This window comes from Bos taurus, chromosome 26, assembly GCF_002263795.3.
Source record: "Bos taurus isolate L1 Dominette 01449 registration number 42190680 breed Hereford chromosome 26, ARS-UCD2.0, whole genome shotgun sequence".
In the NCBI taxonomy this organism is placed as follows: domain Eukaryota; kingdom Metazoa; phylum Chordata; class Mammalia; order Artiodactyla; family Bovidae; genus Bos; species Bos taurus.
The window spans coordinates 20477312-20503018 of NC_037353.1; the positions used below are offsets into that span (position 1 = coordinate 20477312).

General features: G+C 42.0%; 1 non-coding gene and 1 pseudogene across 1 annotated transcript; both read right to left on the minus strand.

Moving 5' to 3' along the window:
* Nucleotides 1-18483: 18483 nt before the first annotated feature.
* On the minus strand, nt 18484-19033 carry LOC107131873 (large ribosomal subunit protein eL21-like; annotated as a pseudogene).
* A 6204-nt stretch (nt 19034-25237) lies between these two features.
* Nucleotides 25238-25344, minus strand: LOC112444543 (U6 spliceosomal RNA). Its single transcript, XR_003032899.1, has one exon. It is a non-coding gene; the product is annotated as a U6 spliceosomal RNA (small nuclear RNA).
* Nucleotides 25345-25707: the final 363 nt, after the last annotated feature.

Consider the following 25707-nt stretch of genomic DNA (forward strand, 5'->3'; position numbering starts at 1 on the left):
CTTCCACCCCAATGTGAGTACCACAACTTTCTTCAGAAAGAGCGCTGGATTCAGTGTTAAAATCTGGGTTCTTTTTCCGATTCCATCCCTTCACAACCATGTGAGCTTGCAAAATCCCCCACCTACTTTAAGCTTCTCTTTCCTCATGAATAAAAGAAAAGATGACATCTCTTTCGCCTTTCTCACAGAGATGTCAAGCTCCAAGGGGTTAATGTGAGAAAGACTTGGCAGACCAGGAAATTCTGACCAGTAGCCCTAACTGTATTATTCCAAGACCATTTTGAAAGTTTCCCCAGCCCAGACTAATCCATTCTTGGATAAAACTTTCTGATACCTTTTGGTCCAATCCTTGCATTTGTGCTGAGGAGTATAGGATACAAAAAGAATGAGGAGGAGTTATTTATAAAGAGCTTTCAAGAGGATGGGAGAAAAGTCAGATCTTATTTTCATGTGACTCTATATCTCTTGGTTCCCCTCATTTTTGTATCTTCCATCTTTAACATGAGATCTCAAGCTTCCCTATTCAGAGGAGTTCTGAGCCTATATTCCTTGTTCTTGCTTTATGAACAAATCACCTCGGATTCAGAGTAAAGCAAGAAAGACAAGTTGGTTTCATTTTCAGCACCAGCTCTGACTCATTGGTTGCTTGGAACACTGTATTAAGAGACCACTCAGTGGGAAAGAAGGTAGAGATAGATTAGAGATGTCTGCCACAGGCACAGAAAGTGAGAACACCATGTGTACCATCACTGGCCACCATGGCTTAGAGGCTCAAGATGAATAAACTCAAAATACGCAGCAACTGTTGAAAGCTGGAAGGCTTTCAGAAAAATCTCAAATGTGAGGGCTTTCATCCTCTGGAGCACTTACAAAGTCAGTAATATTGGCTTATGTCTCTTATTTTTAATAATAAGAAAGGCCAACTCCTTATCTGTGGAAGAATTAAATAGGTTAACTACATGTCAAGTTTCCTTCCTTTTGGATAGACTAGTATCAACTCCATTCTCTAACCCAGGGTGTACTATGCTAGTCACTACATTCATTGAAATCATAGAAAGTTCGGGGATGTCATTGGTCAACCTGACAGTCCAGCACTGAGTCCAGGAACAATTGTGAACATAAATATGGACTGAAACCCAAGATAAGAGACTAACTGTAGAGAACAACAACACACACACACACACACACACACACACAAGAATCATGGGAATTAAGAGGTGAGAATCACTGTTCAAATGAAACCTGGTATCAGTCTTAATGTAACTGCTTCAAATGTGCTCAGTTGCTCAGTTGTATCTGACAGTTTTGTGACCCCATGGACTGTAGCCCACCAGGCTCCTCTGTCCATGGGATTTCCCAGGCAAGAATACTGGAGTGGGTTGCCATTTCCTACTCCAGGAGATCTTCTTGACCCAGGGATCAAACCCGCGTCTCCTGTGTTGCAGGCAGATTCTTTACTGCTAAGCCACCAGGAAGCTACTCGGGAAGCCCAAACTGCTTCAAATCCTATCCCATATTTCTGAGAACTCTAGGGGCTTCAGATTTGGATGAGCACTCCATGAGTTTATTTCAAAATACTTATTTCTATTTTAGTATGTGTTACTTGAGACTTTAAAAAAAATAACAAACAGCTTCCATTAAGTAGTTAAGTATCTTTTTGTTGTAGAATTCTAAGGGGTTTAGCACTGTGTACATGCACAGCATTTAAGCTTTTAGGAATTTATTTTACTACTTTGGTGCTTTCAGTTTGCTTGAAAGCAGGCCCTTTTGCGTTAAAAGCCCTGTTGGGGCTTAAAAGCTGTCAGTTTGCCTTCATCTGCTCTTTAGACGACTAGACTTTCTGGCTGAGTAGAGTATGTTTGGCTAGTTTGGGTCTTGTTTTACGCTATAAGAAGCTACACAACAACAATAAGAGATGCAGTAATTAAATATTTTTGGAATTTCTTATTTTATTTTTCTGGGTTTCTTTGGGGCCCACTGTTTATTTCCATGTTACGAGCTTCCTTTGCAAATGAATTCTTGCATTTCAAGTAATTAGCCATTGAGGAAGGGATTGTGAGATGGGTCACATTTCAGAGAAAACCCACAGTGGAGAGTAACATGCTGGTGTTGGGTGGCTGTGGGGGAGATGAGCACAGAGAAGACACAGGCCCCTGGGTCTCTATCAAAGCGATGGAGAGGTGGTTTTCGTAAGGAGGGGTCTCTCTAGTGGTACTTTCCTGCTCCCCTCTTCCTTTTCCTCATTCTCTTAAGTTTTTCCTCCCTCTCTCCTTTCCCTTCACCTTTGTGTTTCTCACCTATCCTTTTTTTTTTTCTAATTACCCTTCCATTCTCCTGCTTTTCCTTGTCTCTTCTTTTCTCTCTGCCCCATCCCTCGATTTTTGTCCTAGCTGCCATCCTCTGCTTTTCCTGTGAAGACCATTCTATACTATGGCATCAGACTGGATTTCCTATAGCATGTCCCACCAAACACCAGGTCCATGAGATATTCTGTGGAAAGTTAAAAAAGATGGAAAGATAGGGTGGAGGGCAAAGCTGGATCTGTAGTTCAATTGCAAAATGTCTCCCCCTAAAGCTTCAGCACCCCTATTAGCATTTAATAAGTTCTGAGAAATCCTGCTGTGAAGAAACTGGTCTAAGCTGGTTTATCCCACTGTTCCCCAAATTTCCTTGACCTCAGTGTCTTTTCCCTTCAAATAAATGAATCTCACTGAGAATTTGGGGAACCCCGTGGTAGAGCCTCTCTTCTTGGCTCACCTTGGGGCTTTAGAGCATCGACTTCCTCTACTCATACCTGATGTTAAGGCACCTTCTCACCGGTCTGAACTTTTCTGAAGGTCATCACCGACAGGGGCTCCTCTTCTGTCTGTACTCTTTGCTGCCCAGCATGGCAAAAAAAGATATGCTGCAAAAACAGACTCAGAAATGCAAAACTTTTATATTGCTCACGTCTGCTGTTAAATGTTTATGTTTCAGTTCAGTCGCTCAGTCGTGTCCAACTCTTTGCGACCCCATGAACCGCAGCACGCCTAGGCCTCCCTGTCCATAACCAACTCGTTTCTGGTTCTTTTTTCTTTATTTGTCTAACAAGTTGTCAAACATTGTTTTGGGGGATTCCCTGGCGGCTCAGCAGTAAAGAATCTACCTGCGAATGCAGGAGACATGGGCTCGATCCCTGATCCAGGAAGATCCCACATGCCACAGAGCAACTAAGCCTGCGTGCCACAACTCCTGAGCCCATGCTCTAGAGCCTGTGAGCTGCAACTGCTGAAGCCTTTGCACCCTAAAGCCCGTGCTCTGCAACAAGAGAAGCCCCCACTCACGACAACTACAGAAAAACCCGCACAGCTACGAAGACCTAGCACAGCCAAAAATAAATAAATAAATAATGTTTTTGAAGAATAATATACAGAATGGCAGAGGGTCAAGCAGGAAAACATTTTGGTTTCTTGCCGATGGCAATGTAAGTTGGTATAATCATTCGAGAGGACAATTTGACAATATGTGGCCAAGGTCTTAGGATTCTACTTTTGGGACTTTATCCTAAGAAAATAACTAAGGACATAAGCAAAGATTTAGCTACAAGAATTTTACTTTATTTATTTTTTTTACTGGAGTGTTGTTTATAATAGAAAAAAAAAAAAAAAAAACCTTGGAAACAACCTTAATATCCAACAGTGGGAGACTGGTTGAGCATAGATGGCTCATATGGTAAAGAATCTGCCTGCAAAGGAGACCCAAGTTCAATCCCTGGGTTGGGAAGATCCCCTGGAGAAGGGAATGGCAACCCACTCCAGTATTCTTGCTGAAGAATTCCACGGACAGAGGAGTCTGGCGGGCTACAGTCCATGGGGTCCCAAAGAGTTGGAAATGATTGAGTGATTAACACTCATTATGGTTATAGTCACTCAGTCATGTCTGACTCTTTGTGACCCCATGGACTATAGCCCACCAAGGTCTTCTGTCCATGGAATTCTCCAGGCAAGAATACTGGAGTGGGTTGCTATTCCCTTCTCCAAGGGATCTTCCAGACCCTGGGATCAGACTTGGGTCTCCTGCATTGCAGGCAGATTCTTTAACATCTGAGCCACCAGAAAGATCCCAGTAGAGTATACTGTGACAAATTCATGTGATGGAGTTTTATGTAGCCCTTACAAGTAGAGATTAAGGAGAGTATTTACTGACATACAGTAGATGCCCAAGATCAATTCTATGTTAAAAAAAACATATGCATTACCATGTACATTTTTGTAAAATTGACATTCACCAAGTGTTATACATACATGTAAATATGTAAAAGCAAGAAAGAACAGTCATCAAAATTTAGCAGTAATTGTCTCTTACTAGGTAGTAGTATTTTGGCAGCTTCTTGTTTATCTGTGCCTTCCGACTTTTATGTAAAGAGCATGTGCCTTTTGTATAGCGAAAGAAATTGATAAGTTAGAAAAATTAACAAAAGTGGCTGGTGATCCCATACAAGTTTTGTTAGCATTTGAATTCCCAGCTGACTCCAAATAGGGTCCTGTTAAAACCAACTGGAACTTTTCTGTCTCCTGCGGGGTAAGTGCTCCATGAGGAAGGTCAAAGAGAATGTCAGCCTTCCTTCTGCTATCTGGGGAAATCTGGATATCAGAGCCAGCTTCGATGTTGTGATGCTACAGTTTACTGGAGGGGAAAAAAGATCAACACACCCCACCATCTATTTATTTAATATTAAAAATAATATTTCACTGAGTTTGGTTGGCGTCAACTGGAGCAGTTACTCATACAGGAATTCAAACAAAAGCAGCACTGGCCTTGAGCCAGAGGGCTGGTGCTGGGTGGTCCATGTCTGTCCTTAGCTCAGAGCAGCTCCTAGGCTGCTTTCGGACCTGCTTTGGGTTAAGAAGATGATGTATTCATTTATTTATTAGAAATGTTTTAACAGGAAATGCTAATAGTTTGCATTTAGGGAGAACTACCCTGGAGACAGCTGGAGGAATCCAGCAGACATGGTTGGGGAGGAGATTGCTACGCTCAGCCTTGGAGTCAGATCACGGCCTGTTGTAAAAGTCTATACTGGGGCCCAGCACGCCAAGTTAGCCCGAAAGATCCTGGTTACTTCGCTTCAGGACAGAAGGGGAGAAACAGGGCAGTTCTTTCAGCTTCCCTGTTTCCCTTCTCTGTTGCCATTTGTTTCTTAGGAACCTGGAGGTGTGTTTTTGATGTGGGCATGAACACAGATGTTGGCTCTGCTGGGAATGAACAGGCCCTGTGTACACAAATACCCAGGTGAGAGTGGGTGAGCCGAGGTATAAGCAAGTACACGTGTAACTCAAACCCATTTTTAGTGTGACTTCGGGCTGGCAGAGTCATGTGTGAGTTCAGGGGTTGCATGTGCACATCTTTTCAGCATATGAGGACGCATGAAAGACAAGTGTTTGAAGGGGATTTCAGGCGTGTCCTCAAGCTCCAGAGTGCATTCCAGCGCTGGATCATATTCATGGCTAACTTTGTGGAGCCCAAAGGAAAAAAACAAAAGACAGGGAGAGTACAAATGAAGCCTGAATGAATGAATGTATGTAGGAGAGGAATATGAGCAGGTTTGTGTATCTTTAAAAATCCTCTTCCAGCTGGTTTAAAAGACCATAGGACTTCATTTGTGACAAGAGGGTGTAATTACAGTGCCATGGGGAGGGGGGGTCCAACGTGACCCAGTCTGGCACGACAACAGGGCTGTTCCTGTGTTTCCAGATAACAATAGAGGTGAAGCCTAACCCTGGAAACCAGTCAAGATCTGCAGAGATAAACCTCAGGCAGCAAGAATACTGTCAATGAAAAGAAACTGACCTTTCGCCTTCTGGAGTCACAGAATTCCCACAAATGCTGTGTCCTCATCAGTTTGGCAGCCTTGCCACCACAGCCCCAGACTGCAATGCCAATTCATGAAAAGCAAGGAAGGGGCTCTGGTAGAAGTCAGAGCTTCTCTACCTCCAGAACCTCAAAATACAAGATCCCCTCACCCCATTTTCTCCTGGAGGTTAACCTTCTTCCCAGGCTCACAAAGTTCTGAGAGAGCCCCTTAAAGGGCTTTTCTCTGACAGGGTGGTCTGGTCTGCTGGTGCTGAAGAGACATCAGGTGAGCCTTTAAGCTGTCAGAAATGCGTTCTAAAATCTGAATGGACAGACTCTGGAAGGACCGTGCAGCCTTGGGAGTCTCAGCACAAGGGTAGTGGAGCGCTTGGGCTGGGATGGGGAGTAGTGGGTGAGAGACGACAAGGGAGAGGGGTTTGTGTCTAAGGCTATGAGGGTAAGTACGAGATTGGAAATGTATCAAATTTCTTGGTTAACGTCACACAATTAATTAATTGCTTTGAGCCCCAGGTTCCTTAGCAAAATGAGAATGTTAGAGTTTCTGTTTTTTAAATCCAATAAACTAGGACTTTATTCCTTAACAACTGCTTTCCTTCACAACCCTAAACATCATTAAGCATCACATAAGCCACTAGAATAAAGGTTTTCAACCTTGGCTGCACAAGGACTTGCTGGGGAAGGTGTTGGCAATGTTAACGCATGAATTTCACCTCCAGAGCTTCTGATGGAATGTATCTAGGTGAGGCCTGGACACTGGGACCACTCTCTCTTTTCTTAAACATTCTTGTCAGCACTTATCCTGAAATGTAGTATTTTCTGAATTTCTGTCCTTAACTCTCATCTTTCTCTATATTTTCTCTATATTTCTCTTCTCATTCATTCCCACATCTTCAACTATCATTTCTTTGAGGATGATACCCAAATCCATTTAACTTCCCATCTATTTATCCCACTTTCTTTTGCCTACCTACTCCTGGAATGATGCTGCAGCTATAACACATGCTCAGTTCCAGACGCAACATCTTGCCCCCAAAGGCCTTCCATTCCTTGGTTTCCCTATTTCTATAATGATACATCTCCCACTATTCTATCACCAAGACTTGAAGTGTTAATGTTATCTCTGGTGATTTAAAAAATGTATTAACGTGAGTGTTAATACATAACTTCTCTGCCATAACATAAACCTCTCTATTGCGCACCATGAAAAAAAAACAATGATGATGGTGGAACCAATGACTAATGTGGACCAATGTGAACCAATGACTAATAATGACTAATATTTATATTGAGCTCATTGTATCCAGGCACTATTATAAGAGCTTTGCACATATTATTTCATTTAAGTCTTGCAACAACCCTATAAGGTAGTACTGTGGGAACTAAGGAAGGGTAAAATGACTTCCCCCGGTTCAATCCCTAGGTTGGGAAGATCCCCTGGAGGAGGGCACGGCAACCCACTCCAGTATTCTTGCCTGGAGAATCCCATGGACAGAGGAGTCTGGCGGGCTACAGTCCATAGGATCACAAAGAGTCGGACTGAAGGGACTAAGCACGGCACAAAGTGACTTTCCCAAAGTTACATGGCTACAATTGTCACCAATAGGATTTGAATCCAGGCCTCAGAATCTATATTATTTCTATAGTGTGCTTAAATTTTAATACTTCAATATATGCCTGAATATATCCCTGTCGTGCCTCTATGTCTAGACGCAGTTTTCATTTGTTACTGCTCCATGTTTTGCACCTCCCCCTGTTCAACATTCTCAAATAAATGCTTGTGCTTCACTATCGTCAGATTTACACAGTCACTTAACAATTCCCACTGGTATCCAAATAGAAGACATCAGCATGTACACGACCAGGATTCTGACTTACAGAGGTCCACTTTAGGTTGAAGTCTTCAGGGACACTTAATCTAAGAGCAGGGAGCGTATGTTTATAAATCTTACCTTTGAGTTTCATCTTCTTCCTCATAATGTCTTTGACATGTCAGCTGTAAAGCAAACCACAGAATGGCCATACTTGAGTGAGGTGAAGATTTAATGCGGCTGCTCTAGTTCAAGTGGCTGTACCTAGGACTACAGTTGTGTTTTGCTGATCATTGTGAAATACACACACAGTGATTTAACACAGCTTGGTTTATATTCAGATGCGGCTCTGCTCTAACATTGCAGAGAGTAGTGAGTTTGCTTTTAAAAAAGAACAGGGCAATTCACTTGGTCAGGAACAGTTTTCAGGTGAAGAAAACCATAGTTCTATCTTAGAAATACATAAGCCAATTATTTTTAATTCCACAAAATATATTTAAAAAAAAAAACTTTTTAGGATAAAAGCACGCTTTAAATTTTAAATGCAAACTATTGGCCAAGATTAAGGACTGATTTCCTCTCCAACCTGAAACAACCCCCTAAATTGACAAAATGCCTGAAACAGTGGTTTGAAAGGCATGAGATAGCAGGCAAAGAAGGATAATGATTCCTGAAAGATGTGAGACAAACGAAGGGAGCACTATAATTGTCCCAGCTTATTGCCTGGAGAGAGTTTCCAGGCCATAGCACAGAGAGAGGGCACCCAGGCAAAGCCAGGTAAACTCAGCGACCTGAGAATACAAAGCTGAGAGTCTGAGAAGACCACGGCAGCTGGAATTCTCAGGAGAGAACTGCACAGAAAGAGGAAGTTTAGAGGTGTGCAGAAGGTTCCCATGTGAGTATTCAGCTGAGGACTGATCAGCACATACATAAAAGGAAACTGAGGCCAGAGAATCATCTCAGAAGGTTAGAGGTAACTGACGTGCACACAGGGCTGAGAGGAGTATCTGTTCTCACCAGCAAGACCTGAAAACTTCAAGATGCACGCTTGGGGGTGGGGCTGGGGATAAGAGTACACAGAAGGATACTGCCTCTGTAGTAAAAACTAATTAGTCCTGGACTGAACTGAACTGTCCCGGTACTACCTAACAAATCTTAAAAACAAGACCCAAATGCCTTAAACTGTTCTCAAGTGATTTAATAAAATCCTAGAACACAGCTCCAGGCATATGGGAAGGACAACAGTGTGGTCTGGTTAGATAGCATCACTGATTGAATGGACATGAATTTGAGCAAACTCCAGGAGATAGTGAAGGACTGAGGAGCCTGGTATGCTGCAGTCCATGGGGTCACAAAGAGTTGGACACAACTTGGAGACTGAGCAACAACAACAATATGGTCTGGACTACCAGAACTAATGAGTTTAGCAAGGTTGCATGATACTAGATCAATATGCAAAAATTAATGGTATTTCTACATACTGCAATTAGAAATTAAAATTAAATAAAAATACTATTTATAAGGGTGTTAAAAGATATAAAATGTTTAGCTATAAATGTGACAACAGATACAAAATAACTATACTCTGCAAATTACAAAGCAATGTTGACAGACATTAAAGATGTAGACTGTGTCCTCAACAAATGATAGTGAAAAAAATGGATCTCTATATAGTAATACAAAAAATGGACCATAGGTTTAAATGTAAAACCTAAAACTATAAAAAATTTATAGAAGAAAACATAGGAGAAAACCTTTGTGACTCTGGGTTAGGTAAAGATTTATTAGACACAAACCCAAAAGTACATTCTGTATGAAACCAAATTGATAAATTGGACTTTATCAAAATTTAAAACTTCTGCTCTTTGAAAGATGTTGCTAAGAGAATGAAAAGGTAATGATGATTGAAAGGAAATATTTGCAAATCATATATATAATAAAAATACTTATATTCAGAATAAAAAACTCTCAAAACTTAATAAGGAAAAACCAATAATAAAAAATTAACCCATACAATAAGAAAATGGCAAAAAGAATTTAACAGACACTTCACCACAAGGACATAAAGATGACAAATAAGCATATGAAAAGATGTTTAACCTCATTAGACATTAAGGAAATACAAATTAAAGCCACACTGAAATACTACCATATATCTATTAGAATAGTTAAAATTGAAATATAGATGATATTAAGGGTTGGTGAAAACATGGAGAAATTAGAACTGTTGTCCACTGTTGAGTCCAACCACTTTAGAAGATGGTTTGGTAATTTTTTAAAAAATAAAACATAACTCTCACATGATCCAGCAATTTTGCTCCTAGATGTTTATTTACTCCAAGGAAATGAAAGCATATTCCTTACAAAGACTTGTACATGAATGGTCATAAGAAGGCTTATCTGTAAAAACCAAAGAGGTGGTCCCTGGACCAGCACGATCAACATCACCTGGGAACTTGTTAGAAGTGCAAATTCTCATACTCCACCCCAGAACTACTGACTGAGGTGATTTACCATTTTCCATGTGGAATGGGAATTGTTCAGCATTATGAGATTATCAAACCCTTTAGGTAATCCTGATGCAAACTAAAGTGTGATAACCACATTCTCCCAACCCCACCCCATCCTTACCTCAGATGATGCTGGTACCCCAACCACACTTTGGGAAGACTACTTCAGAACAATCCTTCTCAAACTTCAGTGTGCATATGAATCACTGGCGATCCTGTGCAAATACCGATTCTAACTCAGTAGGTCTGGGAGGGTGGGGTCTAGAGAGGCTACATTTCTAATAAGCTCCCAGATAATACTGATGCTGCTTGCCCTGGGAATTCTGGTGAAGATTATCCCTGAAAATGCCCCAATTTCTTAAAAGCAAAGTTCATTTGGCTACCTCAGTTCTTCTCGTATAGAGAACCCATTGAGTGTGAGGATAGAATCTAGTTTTCCTTGGACTTTGCTGATGGCTCAGGCAGTAAAGAATCTGCCTGCAATGCAGGAGACCTGGGCTCAATCCCTGGGTCAGGAAGATCCCCTGGAGAAAGGAATGGCAACCCACTCCAGTATTCTTGCCTGGAGAACCCAATGGACAGAGGAGCCTGGCGGGCTACATGAGGTCACAAAGAGTCAGACGCGAGTAACACACACACTAGCCTTCTTTATTCTCTTTTGCTCCAGTAGCTACACAGCTACGGAAGAGAGTTCAAGTCCTTTCCCTTCCAGCAGAATGGAATTCTGTTCTGGAATGTTCTTTCCAATGCCTTAGGTTCTGACATTCGCTTAGAGCCTCACCTAGAGGTTCTCAACATTAATTTGCCTATGAAACTTTTTAAGGATATGGATGCCTGGCCCCCAGAGACTCTGTTTTGATTGTTTTGGTGTGGAGTCTAGGCAGCAGTATTTTTAATGCTCCCCTGATGGTCTTCCTGTGAACCAAAGCTGGTGTGTGCATGTGCTCAGTCACTCAGTCGTGCCTCTTTGCGACCCCTGGTGGGCTACAGCCCACCAGGCTCCTCTGTCCATGGAATTTTCCAGGCAAGCATACTGGAGTGGGTTGCTGTTTACTATTTCAGCATATCTTCCTGACCCAGGAATAGAACTCATGTCTTCTGTGTCTCCTGCACTAGCCAGTGGGTTCTTTACCCCTGTGCCACCTGGGAAGACCTGAGCCAGAGTTTAGAATCACTAACTAGCTGCTAGCTTACATGCACCCCTAGACTGCCCCCTCTTATATTCATTCAACAAATACTGATAAATGATACAGTATTTCCCATGTTCTGAGCTACTGAGCTGGGGATACCAAGATGAGTAAGCCATGGCCTTCAGGAAGTTCAAAGTGGTGGGAGAGACAGATAAATCTATACAGTTTCATTCCTATGATAACTGCTGCAACAGAGGTGCTTCATTCAGCAGATATATATTAAGAATTTACAAGTTTTAGGCATTAGGAATGTTACAGTGAGCAAGATAGACACAATCTCTCCCTTAATAGAGCTTATATCCGAAGGGAACACCAAGTCACAGGGACACAGAAGAGCAGCCCCTAATTCAAACTGAGAATCATCAGGAAAGGACTCCCTAAGGTTCTGAAGCTTCCACTGTACTGAAAACCTCATACTATCCAGGCCCAAGAAGGGGGGAGGGACTTCCCAAGTGGTGCCTGTGGTAAAGAACCCGCCTGCCAATGCAGAAGTCTTAAGAGATGCAAGTTGAATTAGTGGGTCAGGAAGATCCCCTGGAGGAGGGCCTAAGCAACCCACTCCAGTATTCTTGCCTGGAGAACCCAATGGACAGAGGAGCCTGCGGGCTACGGTCAACAGGCTCGCAAAGAGTCAGACACGACTGAAGCGACTGAGCACGCACGCAAAAAGAGGAGAGTACTCTCTGCGGAAAAGACAGCATGAGCAAAGGCCCCGAGGTATGAAAAAGCATGGCACAACCAGAGAACTGGCAGTACTACAGCCAGGAGGGCTTCTCAAAAGCCCAGACCTTAAGGTTTGTCTAATGGCTTCTCCTTCCTCCATCTTCATTCTTAAGGCCGCCTCCCCCCTTCCACTTAATCACACTCCTCAGGATTCAGACATACACAGTTCTCTTCCAGCTCACTCTATCAAGCCAGGACGCCACTATTCTGACTCCGTTTATAAGAGAGTTTCAGGCGAAAACCTTTTTCTTCCTCTCTTTTGATTCTGAGACCCCGCTTCCCAGACGCACCCCGTTTCCACTTTTCTGTTCCCACCACCAGAAAAGGCCTCCAGGTGGCGCCCTTTCGCCCAATTCTGCTTTTGTCAGGCACACCCGTTTTCCCACCTAACTTCCTCTCCTCTGAATTTCTTCCCCACAAACCCCAGGGCTGGAACTTTAATCTGAGAAAGAGGAGCACAGGCAGCATTTTCAATATACAAACTAGTTGGGTTGTTCAGTTTGCGCCTCTCCCTTAGTTCAAGCCGCGCAGGGTTCATTCTTAGCTCCCTCCTGTCTTCACCTTCCTTTCTGGCCCATTGTGCTCCTAAGACTTCCCAACTCCACCCACCCCGAGTTGGATGATCTTCATTCCTGGTGAAGGCTTTTCTTTTCACCCAGACAATGCGTGCTCAAAGAATTGTTCCCCCAGATGATTTGACATCTGGACATGGAACGAAGGTAAATTTTTATTTATTTATTTTTATTTTTTAATGTTTCTGTCAAACCTCAACATGAATCAGCCATAGGTATACATATTATCCCCTCCCATTTGAACCTCCCTCCCATCTCCCTCCCCATCCCACCCCTCCAGGTTGATACAGAGCCCCTGTTTGAGTTTCCTGAGCCATATAGCAAATTCCTGTTGGCTATCTATTTTGCATATGGTAATGTAAGTAAAAGAGTGGGGGGTGGGAATCCGAGATCCAGCATGCCAGTCCGCATCCCCTGCTCTTAGCCTGAGAACCAAAAGAATGTTTCCCTCCAGTACATGCTGCTCTCAAGAAGCAAACTGCTGGGACTACTCTGGTGGTCCAGTGGCTATGATGCTGCCCTCCCAGTGCAGGAGGTCGGGGGATATGATCCCTGGTCAGGGAACTAGTTATCCCACAGGCCACAGCAAAGAATCACCACGCCACAGTGAAGATCACACATGCTGCAACTAACACCTGGAGCAGTCAAATAAATAAATATTATAACAAGCAAACAGACAAGCTGCTGATGGAGTAACCACTTGAACCTGTTTTAACCATCACAACAATCCTGGCAATTGCCCCCCCACCCCAAACAGTTCTCCTCCCCACCAGTTTTCCAGTCCTGCTTAACGCAGAGGTGGGAAAATACACCTCAGCAGAAAGGTAGTGAGGGATTGTTATGTTCCTGAGAGCAGAACCCATGCATAAATCATTTTGGTAAACCATGTCGTACCTAGCACAGTGCCTTATCTATTCCAGGGGGATTACCCTGTAACAGACACAAATACAGCAAAAAAATACAATGGATTCCAGCCTATTTGGAGAATGGAAGCTGCAGCAGTAGAAGGCTAATTCCAGGGTTTACCCTAAAGTCCACAGAGATAGTCACTGCTTCCCAGTTTATTTCCACTTACTATGTCTGGGTGGAGAAGGTGATTCAGTTGTCCTATCAGACATTTATTGAGCATATGCTGACTCTTGGTGTTGTGACCCTATAACTGGATGAAAATTCTCATAGGGCCGATCAGACGTAAGGATTTATCCTGCTAATGACATAAACAATGCTTCTAATGAGCTCTTCCTTAGTGCACTTGTCCACTCGGGAATAACCAAACTACAGGGCAGTTGTCAGCGATTGAAGATAGCTGTCAATTTTTTGCTACTTATCCCGTTATGATGTGGAGTCTGATTCCTCTTTCCTTGAATCTGGCTGTCCTAAATAACTTGCTTGACTGATAGAATGTGATGGAAGGGAAGTTCTGGGACTTTCAAGACTATATTATAAGAAGCTTCCACCCAGACCTCTTGGAACAATTGCTCTGGAGTAAGCTACTACCACCAGAAATCTGATTATCCCGAGACCTTATGTTAGGAAGCTGGAACTAGGAAAGGCCACATGGAGAGAGATGCTTTACCAGCCCAGCTTCACATGAGTGAAGAAACCTTCAGATGACTCTAGACTCAGCTGTCATCTGATAGTCACTGAATGAAGGACTTCTGGTGAGAACCACCCAACTAGGCTCATCAGCCCCTAGAAGCATCATAGTATGTGTGTTAGTTGCTCAGTCATGTCCAACTCTTTGCAACCCCATGGACTATAACCTGCCAAGCTCCTCTATCCATGGAATTCTCCTGGCAAGAATTCCCTTCTCCAGGGGATCCTCCCAACCCAGGGATCAAACCCAGGTCTCCTGCATTACAGGCAGATTCTTTACCAACAGAGCCACCAGGGGAGCTAGATCCATCATAGATAATAAAGTGTTTGCTCTTAGATACTACATTAAAATCAAACTACTATGTTTAGGTAAGATATTATCATCGGGGAGACTGAGTGAAGTGTATACAGGAAATCTCTGTAGTATTTTGCAACTACTTGTGAATCCTAAATTACTTTTTTAAATTATTAAAACATAAAATACTAGTGCCTTGATCTGGAGAAGATCTATTTTGAAAAAGCTAAAGACAGCTGCAGATTTTCCCTGAACCACGTTCTAGTTACTAACAATGCCAGCGCTGGCTGCAGCCAACAGGTGTGTGTAACTACAGCCCTAAGTACATTTACCAGCTTTGAAAGCTCGGGGGGAAGGCTCTGACCTCCCCCAATGCCAGTGACTCAGCCTCAATCCTAATGTTTCAGTCATCACATTTGGGTCTCCTACTGGGGAAACACCCAGTTCTTCCTTTTGTCTAGTGAGGAAAGAGACTTCGTTAGCTGTTCATTATTCTAAGTCTGACATAATGATATGAACAGGCACGAACTGTCATCCAGCCAAAGGAGGGAGATTTTCTTTGCTAGTGTTTTTTTAAATACCTCTTTTCTTTGGTTCAAAAAATTTCTCGTAACAAACAAGTGAATTCATGTCCTCATTCTGCAGTGCTTTAGAGACATTCCCCCCTTCTCTAGCTCTCAAGGAGACCATACCCCTCTCAGAGTCTAAGTTTTCTCACCTCTGAACTGGGCATTGTTGGTAAACAGAAGCGTGAGAGGCAAAAGACTGTAGTGGAAAAGCCTTGGACTTTAAGGACCTGGGCTGACATCGCAGTTTGGCCATTTGCAATATGGCCTTGGAATAGTTTTCCATTCTCTCTCTGAGGGGACCAGAAAATTCTTCTTACCAACTTCAGAGGCTTGTGAAAATCTCAAGTGAACGCAGGGCTTTGTCAACCAGTGGACCGATGAAGGCTATTATTATCACATACCATTGTGTCGTTGGAGGTCAGAGAAGGAAGAGGGAACTGGGCAGGAGCTGTCAGGGAGGACTTGATGGAGGACATTGGTCTGAAGTGGACCTTGGAGGAAGGAAAGGATTGGGAAAGGCAGAAAAGGCATTCCTCCCAAGAGGAACTGAGGAAGGGATTATATCCTGTGGGGGAGGGATGGAAGTAAGGAAACTTGACCTAACCTGTAAAAGGGGCTTTGGATTGAGAAACCATATGGAAAGTAAGTTTAGGGAGATAAAAGATCCTCAGATTATGAAGTTCCTAGAAAAATAAAGATGTAGGGAAGGGGGAAAGTGATGGGTGAAAAATGCTCATCAACTTCTTACCTGCACTGTACCATAGAATATATCCAAGGCCCCATTCTTCTATTTATTGCTCTTGTCTATACTGCAAAACCACTATAGCGAACCACGTTGGACAATGGAAACTATGACAGTGAGGATATGAGCAGATAATTACATTGATGGATGCAATATGTAGGGAGGATGCTCTTTGAAATTTATTTTTTATGCTCTTAGAAACAAAATGATGCTTATCTAGTTGGATGTCTTCTAAAAGCTGTATCAAAGTGTCTTTCTAATCAGATGTTTCTAGGAAAAGGAATCCTTTACCTTTCTTTTCCTTCACACACAGATCTATCCTCAAAATCTAAATTAACACACTGAGAACAAAGGGCAGGCTATGTCCCTACACTGTATTTCACCAAGCTTCCATCCAGCTAGAATCCCTGTGACTCCAGTTTGTGTTATTCTCTGACCATGGACATCTTAATTATTTTTGGATGGAGTATTCCAAGACAATAAATAAATCTCCTTACATGGTAAAGACTCTGAATCATGAAAGTATCTCATTTTTTTGTAAAGGGGTTCCTAATGTTTCTTTGGCCTCTTACTACTTCTTGGGGGCCCCTTTAAAGTAATGTAAGATCCTTTCTCATAAAAAGGAAATAACTCAGAGAAGCTGGTTCAACACTAGAGAAAGGCAAGGTATGACAAATAGAAGAGAAAATTCAGCCATATTGTGGCTAAAGACCATTTGAAGAGAATCATATTAAAACCTCAAAATCTGCTCTCTTGTCTTTGCAAGAATAAGCCAATAATTTTTTTTACAAAATTATGGCTATTCTTTTTATTCAGATTGCTAATTGCAAAACCACAAAGCTAGCACAAATAAAATGTATTCAAAATGAAAAAAGCTTAGTTGATCCTTCAAGACTTGAAGTCTGTGATTGTATCTTAACTCTTTTATTCCTGTTATCTAGCATAATGTTTGTTGAATGAATAAATAAATACAGTGAGTACAATCTAATGATAGTAGTAAATAATATAGTGTGAAAATAAGAAAAAATGATAAATCTTTGGAACCAACACAGAAAGCAAAAGAATAATCAGTGAAGAAAGCCTGTGTACCCAATGTGAGTGAAATTGTCATCAGTGGGAAAAAACATATATTAACTTCCCACAATCCAAAAATAACTACACTAGCTTCTTAGTCTAGAGAGCAAAATATAACCATAATTCCTGTCCTGAGGGAGGTTACAAATTAACGGAGGAAATAATACGCAAGCTTATTCCACAGAAATATTTGAAAACAATTATTTACAGACTGGCGTGAGAAAGATGGTGTGTCAGAAATTGTGCTGGCAAGTTGGAGCCTAGGTGGAGTTACTCAGGAAACATGAAATTCCTTATCACCAACAACCATTTATTGAGACTGATTCTCCCTGATCATGCGGAAGGGAAGATGAAATTAAGAATGAGGTTGGAAAAAAAAAAAAAAGAATGAGGTTGAAATTGAGAATGAAGTTGAAGATGAAGTGAAAATGGTGATCAGTAGAGAAGTCAGAGGCTGAAGAGAAGAAGTAGAGACTGAAGTTGAGGTTAAGGAATAACGAGGGCTTAGTCATTTAAATATTCTGGGATATTCTTGTAATTTCCTTTTCTGTAAAATGAGACAATAGTCATTCCCCCACACACGCAGAATTACAATTCCACACATTTTCTTTGCCCTTGAATGAGGTGATACGCACAAAGCACCTCTCACACTGCCTGGCACATAGTAGGTACTTAATAAATCGTGACTGCCTTCCTCCTATATTTGTCCAATGAATCCTTTTATGACAAGGCTATAGGTTTTCTGTTCTTGTTGGTTGTCCATGGCTCTTGGTCCTGTTTCCATTCTGCTGCTGATTCATGGTATAACCTTGGGCAAATCTCATATCCTCTCTGAGCCCTGGCTTTTCATCAATGAAACGGGGATAATAATATCAGTCCAATAATGTCCCAGGCTGGTTATGAGGATAATCCATGTGAAAGTACCATGGGGAAAAAAAAAAAAGTACCATGGGTTGTATCAAGTGGTAGCAAATCAAATACTTTGTTAGGATTAAGCCTTATATGTATCACTCCCCCAAATAGTATGTTTATCACACACAGGACAGTGTAAGGCTGGAGAAGGACTGGGCAACTTCAGTGAACTAAATGTTACACTGGAATGCTTTCACTGGCTCTGTGGTCCTTCTGTGGGGAGATTTGCACATCAGGTGTTTTTTACTGAGCCCTTTAAAAATTAAATTATTATTACAATTTGCAGAGGAAATGAAACATTCACAAGTTATCAGGTAACCACAGAGACCACTGTATATACTCGTATTACTGTAAAAATGAACATAACTTCTCACTTTCAGGAGTTTGGAGGTGATTCCAAATTGATAGAAGAGACAAGCCCACCAACCATAAGCATACACTCACACATGCTCACAGACATCATATTTGCAGATATGAAAAAGGCTGGGCTTATTGCAGGTTGATACACTGGTTCAAAATCCCAGGAAAATCTCCAGCCCAATACCCCAAGGGGAGGGAGATTAAACTGTGATGAACCTAAAATTCAGTTTCTGTCTTCTATCCACAAGAGAGCTAAGAACAAATAGTGGAGTTGATTTTTTTTTTTTTTAATGAAATAGGTTTCCAGTTTAGTTTTGTTTTACAGTACAAAGATCTTCTTCTTCTTTTTTTATGCCTAGGATGCAATAAATTCATAGAGAATAGTTTCCAACAGCTCACATGTGAGCTCATTGGTTCTCACAAATCTTCTCTGGGTGGAGCTTTAATTGAGCCCACGTATCTCTCTCTTTGGCTCCCTTCTTTTTCTGATCATTTTCCTTCACACGTTTTAGGAAGCTGTCTTGCCTCTTAGAGTGCTTAATATGTTCAATACATACATTAATTCCCTTGGCAAGAATCTTGTCCTTGTTTGTTTACAGCAATGCCAACAGCATGATGGTTCACACTGTAAACTACTCGAACTTTGCCATGGGGATACTTGTGGGGCATTTCTTTCTGAACAGTGCCCATTCCCTTGACATCAACAATATCACCACTCCTGTATTTGATAGATCCACATGCATGTAGCCAAAGAAGCAACTCCATGTTTCCTAAAAGGCCCTGAGGATGTGTAATGGGTGCTTCTCCCCTTTCCCTTTGTGTTGGTCATTTGGCAAATTACTAGAAGATAGCACTCCTGGCCAAAAATAATAATAATTTTAAAAAGCAGTTAAGGTTTCAACTCACCTGACTTGGTGAAAATCACATGTGTGTAATAAAATTTCAGCTTTGAAAAGTCCCTAAATCAGCTGTAAAATAGAATAGATGTGCCCATACTTACCCGCCTCTCTATAGACATTTTTGGAAGTCAGCCTAGCCGGTTAAAGTATCTGGAAACACCAGGATCACACCCGCTGCAGCAAAATGAATACACCATGACGGGCACATGGCAAATGAAACCAAGTGAGCAAAGAGCAGAGTCACCTTTCCAGTCTCACTTTCTCCCAGGGTAGAATCCCCTGTACTAGTTAAGTCACTGCATTTTTAAATCCTAAATCTCTATTCTGGCAGATCCTATCTGCCTCTCTGCAAAGAGACAAGCTTGTTTCAAAAAGTTCCCTTTTCCAAAAACTATCTTTACTAATGCATAATCTACAGACAATAAAACACATCTATCCTAAGGTTGGAGAAAGAGATGGCAACCCACTCCAGTGTTCTTGCCTGGAGAATCCCAGGGACCGAGGAGCCTGGTGGGCTGCCGTCTATGAGGCTGCACAGAGTCGGACACGACTGAAGCGACGCAGCAGCAGAAGCATCCTAAGGTTACAGTTTGACAAATGTATACACCTGTGTGACTATGACTGTGTTTTTTTAATTGATTGTTTTTCTGATATTTACTTATTTATTTGGCTGCACCAGGCAGAATATGGGATCCTCGTTCGCTGACCAGAGATTGAACCAGCACCCCCTGCATCTGAAGCGTGGAGTCATAACCACAGGACCACCAGGGAAGTCCTGACCATGATCACATGTAAAGAGAGAACACTTCCATCACCCATAAAATTCTGTCATGCCTCTTTGCAGTAAATTCTCACCACTGACACAAGGTAACTATTTATATGCTTCCCTTTTCTCCCGTCTTCTAGACAGAGGAGCCTGGTGGGCTACAGTCCATAGGGTTGCAAAGAGTCTTCTAGAATTTCATATAACTAGAATTTCTTTTTTTAGAATTCCATATAAGTGGCATCATACAGTATGTACTATTCTGTGAAAATGACCCATTTTAACAAGAGTTTAACCATTTTTAGAATAGCATGATCGCAGTAGATAGTGAAGTCTTTGAATGTAACTTAGAGGGAAGAAGAAACATAATATGAAAATAAAGGAGGGAAGTTGCTCTATAAATAAGGGACAAGTTGCTCAATCCTTAAGACAGGAGACTCAACTGATAGTCAAGTTGAAGTAACCTTGGTAAGATCTGCCTCAGTAGAAGAATGGATCATTGTGGAAAATCAAGGCAGAAAAAATCTTTAAGAAGGAGGTAGGAAGTAGAAAAGTTCTGAGAATGAATGTCAAACCTTGTTTTCAGCCATGGTTTTGTCACTAACAAGCCATCTGACCTTACAAAATCTATTTTCCTACTCTGATCCTGGTTTCATTGTCTACATAATAAAAGCATTGGACTGGGACTTCCCTGGTAGTCCAGTGGCTAAAACTCTGGGCTCCCAATGCAGGGGGCCCAGGTTCGATCCTTGGTCAGGGAACTAGATCCCACGTGCCTCAACTAAGACTCAGCACAACCAAATAAATAAATATATATTAAAAAAAAAAAAAAAGCATTGGACTGCAGACACAGTTTCCAAGTAGCTACGAGATTAGACATAAGTTTCATGAGGGCAAAGATTTTGTCTTTTTTTTATTTTTATTTTTTTTAATTTTAAGAGACTTTGTCTTATACTGCTGTGACCCTCATACCTAACAGAATGCTAGCACTCAATAATGTTGAATGAATGAGTAAGCTCTCTTCTAGCTCTGACATCCTATCCCTTTTGGCAGAATCATCTAGTATAATGTTCATTCCTCAGCTCCTCCAGCCCCTAATGAGTGTTGGCCCAAAATAACTTCTTTGCCACAGAACCCATGGAGGCCAAGGTTAATCTTGTTCTTGTTGCTTAGTTGCTAAGTCACGTCCAACTCTTTGCGACCTCGTGGACTGTAGCCTGCCAGGCTCCTCTGTCCATGGGATTTCCCAGGCAAGAATACTGGACTGGATTGCCATTCCCTTCTCTAGGGGATCTTCCCAACACAAGGATTGAACTCACTTCTCTTATGTCTCCTGCATTAGCAGGTGGGTTCTTTACCACTAGAGGCACGTGGGAAGCCATACTTAGTGACAAATGAAGCTAAAGGGTCAGATATGTGCCCTTCCAGAGTTACTTTGCCGGTTGTAAGCAAGGTTTTCCTTGGCATAACAGCTTTCATTCTGAAAGTTTGGCAGGCAAAAGCCCTTATCCCAAAGGTTGCAAACTCATGCCTTCAGGGTCTGGATTAGTAATGAATGAAGTAAGTTGAGAAGTTGCCAATATAGAATGTGAACTGGTGAGCTGGATGGGGCATGGTTAAATTTTGGAAAAAAAAGTTTTAAATCTTATTCACTTTTTAAATGGTTTGCTGGCAAAAATATTACTTCCAGAGTTAGGCCCTGCGGTTGTCAGTTTGCAATCCAAGCATTCCCTCACGTTTGTATTCGTGATGGTGGGAGCCTCTCCAGTGGCTGCTCTTTGAAAAGCCCTGAGCACACAGTAAGAACTTTTTTTTTTTTTAATATTTATTTATTTGGCTGCATTTAGTCTTGGAGAAGGCAATGGCACCCCACTCCAGTACTCTTGCCTGGAAAATCCCATGGACGGAGGAGCCTGGTGGGCTGCAGTCCATGGGGTCGAGAAGAGTCTGATACGACTGAGCAACTTCACTTTTACTTTTCACTCTCATGCATTGGAGAAGGAAATGGCAACCCACTCCAGTGTTCTTGCCTGGAGAATCCGAGGGAGGTGGGAGCCTGGTGGGCTGCCGTCCATTGGGTTGCACAGAGTCGGACATGACTGAAGCGACTTAGCAGCAGCAGCAGCAGCATCTTAGTTGGGGCACTCGGGATCTTATGTTGCAACACAAGGGCTCCAGAGCGCTCTAGCTTAGTAATTGCTGCATGGGCTTGGTTGCCCCGTGGCATGTGGGATCTTAGTTTCCCCACCAAAGATCAAACCTGCATCCCCTGAACTGGAAGGCGGATTCTTAGCCACTGAACCACCAGGGAAGTCCCCACAGTAAGAACTTAATGAATACTTTTGAATTACTAGATTGTAGTGATGGACTGCGGAGAAGGCAATGGCACCCCACTCCAGCGCTCTTGCCTGGAAAATCCCATGGATGGAGGAGCCTGGAAGGCTGCAGTCCATGGGGTCGCTGAGGGTTGGACATGACTGAAGTGACTTAGCAGCAGCAGCCGTGATGGACTGTGATTTTATTGGGCTGAAAAAAATCTGATGGAGTGAATCTCTTTTATCATCTCTTCTCTCTACCTTACTTCCCAGTAAGGTACCTGCTCTGATGCCTGACTGTTTACTCATTTCCACACTTTCATTTTGGTCAGCTGGAGCAACCTTGACTTCAATGGGCTCAAAATACTCCAGTTCATTTGTTATCTCTGTCTCCCTCCCTCTGTCCAACCTTCTGTCCTCATCATGAACTCATCCTCTCAGGACAAAAGCTGGGTCATTTTATTCCCTATTATTCCTCTATCCCCTTCATGATTTTTCACCCTAGACCCCCACCCAGCTTCCCCTTTCTTAACCCTCCAAGTTCACTCTTTTCTTTCTATTATAAAAAGTATCCAGTAAACCTATTCACACAGAAGTATTAATACAATATGTTACTCCTCTAAGAATGTTTAATTTCAAAGTGGATATAAACAATACTGAATGCAAAGGAATATACCCAGGCAATGAAAAAAAAAAGTAACATTTTTCCAATTGACCTTCTAGATGACCCTCAGGCCACAGTTCTTTATTCCACTTTATTTCAGTGGAATAAAGATAATACAAAGCCAAGTAAACTCTCTGCTATGAAGAACAAAGCTGGGTTGACAGAAAGTTTAGTAACTATTTGCTTAGCCTCACATTCCAGTTTTGCTTTTTACTAGAAGATCTGAGGCAAATTACTTACCCTGTCTATGCCTCAGTTTCCCCATCACTAATATAAAGATAATAATAGTATCTACCTCGTAGGTTGCTGTAAGAGTGAAAAGAGTTAATACATTTAAAATCCAGGAAGACAGCTTGGCACATACTAAGAATTCAGTGTGTGTTAGCCATTATTGTCTGCACGTTAAGGGCAGTCTCTACTTCACAGGGTGAAAGAATTAGAAAGGTGCCTGAATCAAACACAGCACAGTACTTAGCACACAGTAAATGCTGGATAAATTCCTTTGTTATTAAAGGGTGTGATCAGTTTTTATAACTATAGGATCACAGCCCTCCAAAATATCCAGGTCCTAATCTCTGAAACATGTGAAAGATACCCTGTAAGGGAAAAGAGATTTTGCAGGATCTTGAAAAGGGGAGATTACTCTGGATTATGCAAGGGGTTGTAAATGTAATCACGAGTGTTCTATAAGAGGAAAGCAGAAACTCAACAAAAACAAAAATAAACAACTCAGTTCAAAAGGACTTGAATAGACATTTCTCTGAAGAAGATATACAAATGGCCACTAAACACATGAAAAGGTGCTCAACTGCAGTGATCATTTGGGAAACACTAATCAAAGCTATGAGACACCACCTCACTCATACCCATTGAGACGGCTACTATCAAAATTACAGAAAGTAACAAGTGTTGCTTATTTAACTTATATGCAGAGTACATCATGAGAAACGCTGGGCTGGAAGAAGCACAAGCTGGAATCAAGACTGCAAGGAGAAATATCAACAACCTCAGATATGCAGATGACACCACCCTTATGGCAGAAAGTGAAGAAGAACAAAAGAGCTTCTTGATGAAAGTGAAAGTGGAGAGTGAAAAAGTTGGCTTAAAGCTCAACATTCAGAAAACGAAGATCATGGCATCTGGTCCCATCACTTCATGGCAAATAGATGGGGAAACAGTGGAAACAGTGGTAGACTTTATTTTTGAGGGCTCCAAAATCACTGCAGATGGTGATTGCAGCCATGAAATTAAAAGATGCTCCCCCCCTACTTTTTTTTTTAAAGGTAATTGTTGGGGTATATTTACCTAAAATGTTATTTTATTTATTTTAATCGGAGACTAATTACTTTACAATATTGTAGTGGTTTTTGCCATACATTGACATGAATCAGCCATGGGTGTACATGTGTTCCCCATCCTGAACCTCCCTCCCACCTCCCTCCCCATCCCGTCCCTCACGGTCATCCCAGTGCACCAGCCTCGAGCACCCTGTATCATGCATAGAACCTGGATTGGCGATCTGTTTCACATATGATAATATAAACATTTCAATGCTATTCTCTCAAATCATCCCACCCTCGCCTTCTCCCACAGAGTCCAAAAGACTGTTCAATACATCTGTGTCTCTTTTGCTGTCTCACATATAGGGTCATTGTTACCATCTTTCTAAATTCCATATATATGCATTCAGTTCAGTTCAGTTCAGTCACTCAGTCGTGTCCGACTCTTTGCGACCCCATGAACCTCAGCATGCCAGGCCTCCCTGTCCATCACCAACTCCCGGAGTCCACCCAAACCCATGTCCATCGAGTCAGTGATGCCATCCAACCATCTTATCCTCTGTCATCCCCTTCTCCTCCTGCCCTCAATCTTTCCCAGCATCAGGGTCTTTTCAAATGAGTCATTCTTCACATCAGGTGGCCAAAGTATTGGAGTTTCAGCTTCAACATCAGTCCTTCCAATGAACACCCAGGACTGATCTCCTTTAGAATGGACTGGTTGGATCTCCTTGCAGGCCAAGGGACTCTCAAGAATCTTCTCCAACACCACAGTTCAAAAGCATCAATTCTTTGGTGCTCAGCTTTCTTTATAGTCCAATTCTCACATCCATACATGACTACTGGAAAAACCATAGCCTTGACTAGACGGACCTTTGTTGACAAAGTAATGTCTCTGCTTTTGAATATGCTGTCTAGGTTGGTCATAACTTTCCTTCCAAGGAGTAAGCGTCTTTTAATTTCATGGCTGCAATCACCATCTGCAGTGATTTTGGAGCCCAGAAAAATAAAGTCAGCCACTGTTTCCCCTGTTTCCCCATCTATTTCCCATGAAGTGATGGGCCTAGATGCCATGATCTTAGTTTTCTGAATGTTGAGCTTTTTTTTTTTTTTTTTTAAATATGGAACGCTTCACGAATTTGCTTGTCATCCTTGCGCAGGGGCTGTGCTAATCTTCTCTGTATTGTTCCAATTTTAGTATATGTGCTGCCGAAGTGAGCACGAATGTTGAGCTTTAAGCCAACCTTTTCACTCTCTTTCACTTTCTTCAGGAGGTTCTTTAGTTCTTCTTCACTTTCTGCCATAAGGTTGGTGTCATTTGCATATCTGAGGTTATTGATATTTCTCCCATCAATCTTAATTCCAGCTTGTGCTTCATCCAGCCCAGCTGGATGTACTCTGCATAGAAGTTAAATAAGCAGGGTGACAATATACAGCCTTGATGTACTCCTTTTCCTGTTTGGAATCAGTCTGTTGTTCCATGTCTAGTTCTAACTGTTGCTCCTGACCTGCATACAAATTTCTCAAGAGGCAGATCAGGTGGTCTGGCATTCCCATCTCTTTCAGAATTTTCCACAGTTTATTG